Consider the following 9,187-nt stretch of genomic DNA (forward strand, 5'->3'; position numbering starts at 1 on the left):
TATATACACACGCACAGGCACGCACATACTATCGGTATCGGCAATTTGAACGGCCGATACATAATTACAAATTCAGTAGGATTAAAGGAAAACCAAATATTCATCATCATTTGGCAGCATTTCCAGTATTGGCGTTACGTAGTCGTTTGTCCACCAGATGGCGCATCGTTGCAGTGAGACATTTTGTTGTAAGTTACAGTTTTTTCTGAATGCTTAAACACATTTTTTGTAACTATGGCTTTTTTTGCAAAACTCTACACACAAATGGCAAAACCACTCACTGAGTTCGCAAAACTAAAAGCACAAACACTGCTTTGCACTCAGTTTGCAATTTTGTAACACACACTTTGCACAACTGTAGGCACAATGGCTATTATTTACACTATTTTGCCAACTCTCTGGCACACTTTCTCATGTGAAAACTGTTTTAGATATTTAGTTCACTTTGCAATCAGCCTAAGCACTATAAATAAGCCACAGGTAATGTACAATGGGTACAATGGAGTGAGCAGGAAGAGTGAGAAGAGAAAGAAATAGCCCTTTTACAGACAAAAAAACAGTCTACATGTGGGGATATTGTCATGTCAGGCCTGGATACGTCATTCCAGAATATATTTTTCCCGGTGCCTTGGACTAGGACATTGCATGTGATGTAGACAGAATTTTGAGAGAGACGACCCGATGTAGACTGATTTGTTTTGTCTCAGTGAAATGCTATTTTGTGTTTTGACTTGGAAAAACACACTTGTGTTTGTTTTGATGTGTGTAAATACAAACACTGTAATACTGGAAGTTTGGATCCCTGTATGTTTACAGAACTATGACAAAAGTATGACCTCAAACTGACATAGTCTACCTTGTGCACAGAGAAAGCAAAAGCCAGATGTGTTTTTTATTCATACCATCAGTGTGTTGTTGGCACATTGTGTGCTTACTATTGTGATGGCTTGTGTTTACTGTTAGATACGAAAACACCATTTTTACGAAGGTGTGAAGAGTTAAGCAAGGTGTGTTAGCTTTTGCAAGAGAACTACAATGTTTTGCTGATTGGGTGAGAGGTTTTGCCATTTGTGTGTAGAGTTTTGCAAAAAAAGCCATAGAGACAAAAAATGTGCTTAAGCAATCAGAAAAAACTGTAATCTAAAGTGGGTTGGAAACACAAGGACAGTACTGTAGTTTACCGCAGAGAACGTCTAATAAGGGTAGGATGATTTCCACATTAAATGTAATTCCCATTTCTTCTTGAAGCCAAAATAAATCTGAGAATGTTTATCGGACATGCTTGGTTTTTACTGCAGGAAGGCTACGTTAATCTTGTAAGTTATGAGGTAGGTAAAATAATATTACCGTTAGCATTGTTTGAGTGATGGAGGCCAATTTCATTATGTATTTGTAGAAAACCAAACCTTGGTAGTTATAGGCTACCAAGCAAATTGATAACAGCACTAATTCTTTCGACTGTCTTTCGACTGTCATCCCATTCTCTTATGACCACAACCTAGCCTACTAGCAGGAGCTAAGTGAGTTAGCGTTCGCTAACGTGATGGTTTTCTAATGGAAAATATATAGGCTACCTGAAAGATAACCTGTCTATGATGCATCCTAAACTGTTACAAACAGTGCAGCATGCAAGACTAGGCCTATCATTATTTTTTACTCTTATAAACAAGGGTACACTTTGAAATGGGTCTTACATTTTACTTTTTTGGGGGCACTGACTCTGCCGTGACTCTTCTGTTCCTAGATACACTGAACTGATTTAGTTTGGGAGAAAAGAGATAAAAAGCCCGCCTACACTGAAAACTGATTGGTTGATTTAGCGAAACAGGCCAATCAGGATGCTCTGTCTTGGATGCGCTCAGACACACACGCACCACCCCTCTCTCTCCCCCCTGTCGTGTGCGCGCTACACTCAGATGCACACGCGATTTTAGGTCTCCCTCTCGCGTGCGCGCTCTTGATCGCTCGCTATAGATTCCGGGAGATTTGATCTAATTTGCGGCCGTCAGGGAGCCGCTATCAATATGCGGGAGACTCCCGGAACTTCCGGGAGACTTTGGATGTCTGGTGTGAAGTATCCAAACAATGATAACACTTTCTTCATTATGGCTGCTTTAGCCACAGACCTTCAGCTACTGTACAGTGGGTCCCATTTAGAAGTGTCCACTTCATTCGCGCTTTCCGTGATTCACGCAGCTGCGTGAAATGTATACACGAATCCGGCGAAACTATCGGAAGTAAGCGGGCGCCATTGCTGAGCTGTTGCTGGGTAGCATTGTGCCAGTGCCTCCTATTGGATTCGTTGCGTCCATGGGATAACAGCCGCGATTTACTGTCTCACTACTTATTTTATAATGTCGAGTGGGAAAACATGTTCCGTTTTCAATTGTTCCAATAGCAGTAATAAAATTACCAGTTGGAAAAAAAAAAAATGTGAGATACACAAAATACCCCGGGTGGACTGCCCCTGTCTGGTAGCCTAACGTTACCATACGGTTTGCACAGATAGCAGTTAGCTGTACCACAGCCCGTCTACGGAGCAGGGACGTGCACAGGGGGGTTGCTCAGGTTGCCCGGGCAACTGCCCATATTCCCTTCTTGACTCATGTTGCCCTTCCAATAGGGAAAAGAAATAAATAAATCGTACAATGGATGCAGAATTTCACAAAGAAATCACAAAGCCTCATTCACTTCCATTCGGGCACCGAAAGTGAAAGTCAGTAGGGGAAGCGCAAACTCTGTTTACGTGGCTGCAGCGCTGCACGCGACCGGCACCTGAGCTGAGCCTGCATAAGCGGCCCTAGAAGGAGATTGTCGCGGTTGTCGTACGACTCAACGTTGTCGGAAAAGGTGAGTTTGTGATGTATAACAAACGAACGATCATCGTCATCAAGTTTTATGAAATTAATTAAAATCTTCATAAAGCCAGGCTGAGTTTGCCACGTTTAGCCTAAATAATCAGACAGATAGCTTGCAGATAAGCAGCCCGTTATCACATAGCCTATAGGCTACTATTTTTTGGTAGGCATTAGGCGAACTAAGCTACATGTCTGCTGATAGTTAGTTTCTCACATTTCGTTTTAGCAAGAAGAATGAATGATGGAAGTAATGCATCACATTAATTATTTTATTCAAAATGGTTAAATGCCTAAATCCTATCACTAGTATTTTGGGTAGGCCTATTGTTTGAAGCCAAGATGCCCACTGAAAAGAGTCAGATTCAGGAGAGGCAGAGACAATTCAGGGAGGCAGCAATCACTGCAGGTTGGCTGCGAAAAAGCCAACCAGCAGGTGAGACAGAGACTTTGCACTGTGATAAAGATGACATGACACTGTGTAGACGAATTGATTAATTAATCAGACTCATATTTTAGCCTAGCCTACTAATGGCAATGTTTCATAATTACAGGAGGAGGCACAGAGGACAGGAAGGCCTAAGTGATGATCACGAGATGAAATGAGAGGACCATGCTAGAAAGTACAGGATTAAAGAGCTGCATGCTAAATAATTGTAATCTAAAAAAACATAGGCTATTTTAAGGAGGTCACATAGGTCATTTCAAAGATCTTGCCTGAGCAGAACATAAATACCACTAGTGGGCATGAAAATAATAATTATAAGTGAAGGTGATTGCTGTATTTCAGTGTTTTACTTCTTTGTGTATATATTTTTAAAAAGACGCTGTTATTCTCAGTCCTGCATATAGCCCGTGAGTTTTTTTTTTTTTGGGGGGGGGGCTTTTTTCAGGACAGAGCAACTGCCCCTCAAAATTCCTGTGCACGTCCCCGCTACGGAGAGCCTTGCCCTTGTGTATTTTCTTTGCCTCCCCTTTCGAATACAATACTCAAATTACTTGAAAAAAAATTATATCCCGAGAAAAGTGCATTTTGAGGGGTACAGCTCCATAGACCTCCATGCATTCTGCACTCATGGACGAGCACCCTCATGTGGAACCACAGAAGGAACTGCAACCAGTTCAGAAACCGGAAGCTTTCCGAGAGTGGCAGTTCTCTATGGAGTAAAACTTGTGTCACCTTAAACCAAATTTGAATATGAATTTGAATATGAATTTGAGCAATTGTATTGGAAAACCGAATTTGAATAGTATATATTGAAACTGAATTCATTAGATTGGAACTGAATCTCAGTCAACTTGAAATTGAATATAATATTTTGAAATTGAACTAATTTGCTCTGATACATAAATTATCCTGACTGAAAATGTCGCTCTTGGAACTTTCACATTCAGTTCTCAAAATTCAGTTTCAAAACGTGAAATTCAATTTCAGTCTACCGAGACAAAAACAGCTGGTAGCTAAGGAAGAGCAATCGAGTGCAGAGCTATTGTGATCGCGTGACAAGTGCCGAGCGCGAAGCAAAGAGCATAGCACCCTCTTAGCAAGCTGTCTCCTGAACCTCCTTACAGTGTCGAACAGAGAAAGAAGAGATGGAAGCGACTGGCACATCAGAAAACGTCCAAGTAAGTTGATATCATATGCCATGTCTGTTAACGTTACTTTGTATATAATGTACATTATATGCTAGCGCTGGCTGGCTAGCCAGCATAGTTTCATCGACTAAGTTAACGTTTTTTCCATAATTCAGAACCAGTTAGACCAGTGTTTCTCAAACTTTTTCAGACCAAGGACCACTTAATCAATAAAAATAGCCTCACGGACCACCTAGCTAAAAAAAAAAACTATAACGTTACTCTTTCATAGAACAATATGATTGGTCATTGTCATATCATTGTGCCTTTTAGGCCTGTAAGAACACGTTACAATCTCAGGTTAAACAGTATCATTCATGGAAAACTGGATATGTCCCCCTAGTTAAGCTTTTTTCATCGTTGTGTTGTCTGTTAGCTAAGGCTACGTGGGGCAATTTTTTCGTGCCGTGATGTTGCCAGACAACTGGATTGCGATAACTTTGTTAGCAAATGGTAACTAGCTAGCTTCTAAGAGTTTCAAACTGAATATGTTCTATATCGATAATATGATCAAGACTCAAGAGACCCTAGTTTAACAGTATTTCTACAGGCTGATTTATGCTTCTTCATCGACTCCATGCAGATTTTGTAAAAGTTATTGAGAAATAGACACAGTATATTACAATAACCTAATTATTATACTTTAACTGTGTGTTGTCTTGATACTTCTGTTTCAGTAATGTGTGTGTAGATTGCAAATAATGTGTTGTATGACGATAGAAATGTCCTTGGTTCTTAATTAACTCATTGTATTGACCAAGTCGTGTGTGTGCAGAGAAGGTGTAATGATATTTATTATGATGTATACGATCCAAGGTATGAATGTGTGTGTGAGAAACAACTGATTGTCTCTTAGGTGCACAGACTTGTGTATCCTGATTGCCTGATGCTTATGAGACCTCTTTGCGCAGAGATGAATAAACAATTAACGAGAAAGACTCACAGTAGACCTTTAAGCTAAACACTGATTGTTTGTTGGTTTTATTTTCATAGGTTGAGAGGCCTCAATGAACAGTGGACAGTGAGATAGACTGAGGACAATGGACTGGCACCGATCAGACATGGACACCGAAGCTTGATTTCTCTTAATAAATATCTTTGCAAGATGCAACACATATTGTAAAACCCTTTACACACTAATAAACATGTCCACTGTTGTTTTCTCTGGAATTGATTTGTTTGCCATTGGTGGTGATGGATTTCCAAATGGATTTCCAAATGTATGGGCAATCTAAATTTTAGTTTATGTGTGTAATCAGCTGATATTAGATATGATATGATGCAATTGCAAAATCATGTAGGTTTATCCTTTGCAACATAAGGAAGAACAGACCTTATCTGACACAGGATTCCACACAACTTCTTGTTCAGGCCATGGTCATCTCCAAGCTGGACTATTGTAATTTACTATTAGCTGGTTTACCTGCTTGTGTAGTAAGATTGTTACAGCTGATTCAGAATGCTGCCGCACGCCTGGTCTTTAATCAGCCAAAGACATATGTAACTCCTCTCCTAGTTACTCTCCATTGGCTCCCTATTAGGCAGAATTAAATTTAAATCTCTCACTTTGGCCTATAGGACACTGACCGGATCTGCTCCTTGTTATTTTAATTCAATGATCAAGACGTACATCCCCAACTGCCCACTGCGGTCTTCTGAAGAGTGTCTGTTGTGTCGACCAGACATAGGTCAAATTCAAGACTTTTCCTCAGTGGTTCCATGTTGGTGGAATGAGTTGCCCAGTGCTCTCTGTTCCTGTGATAGTTTTGGGTCTTTTAACAGGGGTCTAAAGACGTATCTGTTCAACATGCACTTGAATTAACACTTATGGTTTGTATAGTATTGTTTCATTTTCATTAGGCTGTTGATTAATTTGACATTGTTGTTTATTATTGATATTCTCCATAATGTAGTCTTACCATGCTATTGTTATTTTTATTATATTATTGACTGAATGTACATTATTGTTTATTATTACTATTTTCCCTTTTTTCTCATTGTTTATGTCATTAGGCTATTGATTGAATTGACATGGTTGTTTATTATTGCTATTCTCTTTATTATAGTCTGACCAACATCTTCATTTGTTCCCTGTTCAATTTTAAGTATTATATTGTTTTGTATTTATGTTGCTTTGGACAAAAGCGTAACCATAACCATATGTAATTGGAAGCAAATAAAGGTAGCCTACACATCATAGTATTACAAGAGTGGCTTTAAACGTAAGAAAACGGTAATGATTTGTCCTTTTTTGGTCATTCAAACATGTAGATTTTTATTCACATAATTACTAGGTTGTTGCCTTTTCTATCCAGTAGGTGGCAGTCCAGGATAAGAAATAGAGCAGTAGTTGAGTAGGAAAAACGAAAACGAGAGAAAGTTATGCCCATGACATTTTAAAGAATGACAGGCTAGAAGTTTGCAATTGGTAGACAGTACATTGATGTTTGATGGCTAGCTGAGTAGTTCTGTATGGACTGACAGGCTGGAAGTTTGAAATGTAATACTGTAAAAAATGTTTTAGCCTATTTAAAATTACAAAAACGGTAGGTAAGACCATACATCGATGTTTGATGGCTAGCTGGGTAGTTCTGTACTTCAAGGATTGACAGGCTAGAAGTTTTAGATGTAATACTGCAAAAACATTTTTATTTGTTTAAAATTACAAAAACGGTAGGTAAGTAGGCCTAGGTTACATCGATGTTTGATGGCTGGGTAGCCTAGGCTAGTTCTGTATTTCAAGGATTGACAAGCTAGAAGTTTGAAATAATACTGCAACAAATGTTTTATTTGTTTAAAATTACATAAACGGTAGGTGAGACAGTAGGCCTACAATCGGAATGTGTTTTATGAATCGTGTGTGCAGATCTAATAAGCATGCAAACCAAGTGCCCACACTATGCTCTGCTTCGCGCTCGGCACTAGTCACGCGATCGATCACAATAGCTCTGCACTCGATTGCTCTTCCTTAGCTACCAGCTGTTTTTGTCTCGGTAGACTGAAATTGAATTTCACGTTTTGAAACTGAATTTTGAGAACTGAATGTGAAAGTTCCAAGAGCGAAATTTTCAGTCAGGATAATTTATGTATCAGAGCAAATGAGTTCAATTTCAAAATATTATATTCAATTTCAAGTTGACTGAGATTCAGTTACAATCTAATGAATTCAGTTTCAACATATACTATTCAAATTCGGTTTTCCAATACAATTGTTCAAATTCAGCAATTCAAATGCAAATACAACATATTCAAATTCGGTTTAAGGTGGCACAAGTTTTACTCCATAGTTCTCCCCTTATTAGACATTCTCTGGCTGTACCTTACCCTTTCCTTTGGAAATGTGAAAACTAGATAAACAATGGTCACAAATGAAAAACATGAATTTGTTTATTTGATATCCATTCATTTATTTATTGTTGCCAAATGGACAGATATTTTTATAGTTTCCTCGTTAGCTAGCCTAGCTAGCATAGTTATTGCTGACGTTAGAGCAGGGGTCTCCAACCTTTTTGGGAATGAGGGCTACCTGAAGACCCGAAATCATATGGAGGGCTACTCATTTAAAACAAACATACCCTCACCCCTTTTTTGCGAGGGTAGTCCTCCTAAATAATAGGCCTATGTGATTTTTACTTTTAAATGATCATTATTTGTGCAGGCCTATACGTCTTTATATATTAAGCAACTGTATTTTCAAATTTAATATCAATAACCTATGCAACACTACCAACATTTTTGTTCAGTTTGTTCATTTCAAAGTTTGCATGGGGAATCTAATCTATTTTTTTTTTTTTTTTTTTTTACAAAAAAACTTTCTTTTTGTGCAATTAATAATTTGGGTTACAATTTGTACCCAATTTATACCAACCCACCATTATGAATTCAGGGGGTGTTTAAGTTCTGATTTCAGTGGACAATTCGGTTTTAACATTTCAATAGTAATCGCCCACACCACCCTAACATATGAAAACTCCTTTTAAAGTTATTGCACACCTGAAATGATCCATGATCTGACAAAAAAGGGTAATGCACAGTCCTGCTCAGTCATGCATGCTATAACATTTTTAGCGCTATTATACGGCAGTTGCCTACGGAGGAGAAAAGGCCTGTGAGCTAAAGCAATTGTTTTTCAGTCCTTGAACAATCATGCAAGAACCGTATTTGACGAACATGGAATGGCCACAGAACTTTTGCAAAGATATGCTTTCATTGGCTACACCAGACAAGCAAGTTTTTTCCCCCTTTACTGTCTATGCGTGCGAGCAGCGTGTGCGCTCCGCTTCCGTTGTTGTTTAAAGATTGAATGGGAAACGGATTTGAAGCCAAAGGCTAAATTTTAACGCAGCTACAATTTATAAGGTATCACCAATATCAATTTATTGTTACAGATGTATGGCTACATACATTCTTAAAATGGTTCTGGTCTAGACTTAAATATCTATTGAAAACTTCACAATGGAGCGTGTTTTTAGAGCGTGATCTGCAGGTGACCTGTTGGCTATTTTTTAGAAAGTGCGCTGGGGGCGCCTCATAGCTGTCCCGCGGGCTACCTGGTGCCCGCGGGCACCGTGTTGGAGACCACTGCGTTAGAGCTTGATATCAGTAGAAGTAGATATAATATCAACCTAGTCCTAATTATGTCTTTATTTTCTCATTCTCTAAGCTATTTTCATAAATAATCATTAAGATCGCTTGTA

At 38.8% G+C, this 9,187-nt stretch overlaps 1 long non-coding RNA gene across 1 annotated transcript; it reads left to right on the forward strand.

Moving 5' to 3' along the window:
- The first annotated feature begins 4,609 nt into the window (after window positions 1–4,609).
- LOC143122402 (uncharacterized) lies at window positions 4,610–5,647 on the forward strand. Its single transcript, XR_012986663.1, has 2 exons — window positions 4,610–4,943; window positions 5,484–5,647. It is a non-coding gene; the product is annotated as an uncharacterized LOC143122402 (long non-coding RNA).
- The last annotated feature ends 3,540 nt before the right edge of the window (window positions 5,648–9,187 follow it).

Source organism: Alosa pseudoharengus, unplaced genomic scaffold (genome assembly GCF_046254945.1).
Source record: "Alosa pseudoharengus isolate Yale_2024_CS ecotype anadromous, Long Island Sound unplaced genomic scaffold, YU_APseudo_1.1 YU_APseudo_1.1_scf_14, whole genome shotgun sequence".
Classification (NCBI taxonomy): Eukaryota; Metazoa; Chordata; class Actinopteri; order Clupeiformes; family Clupeidae; genus Alosa; species Alosa pseudoharengus.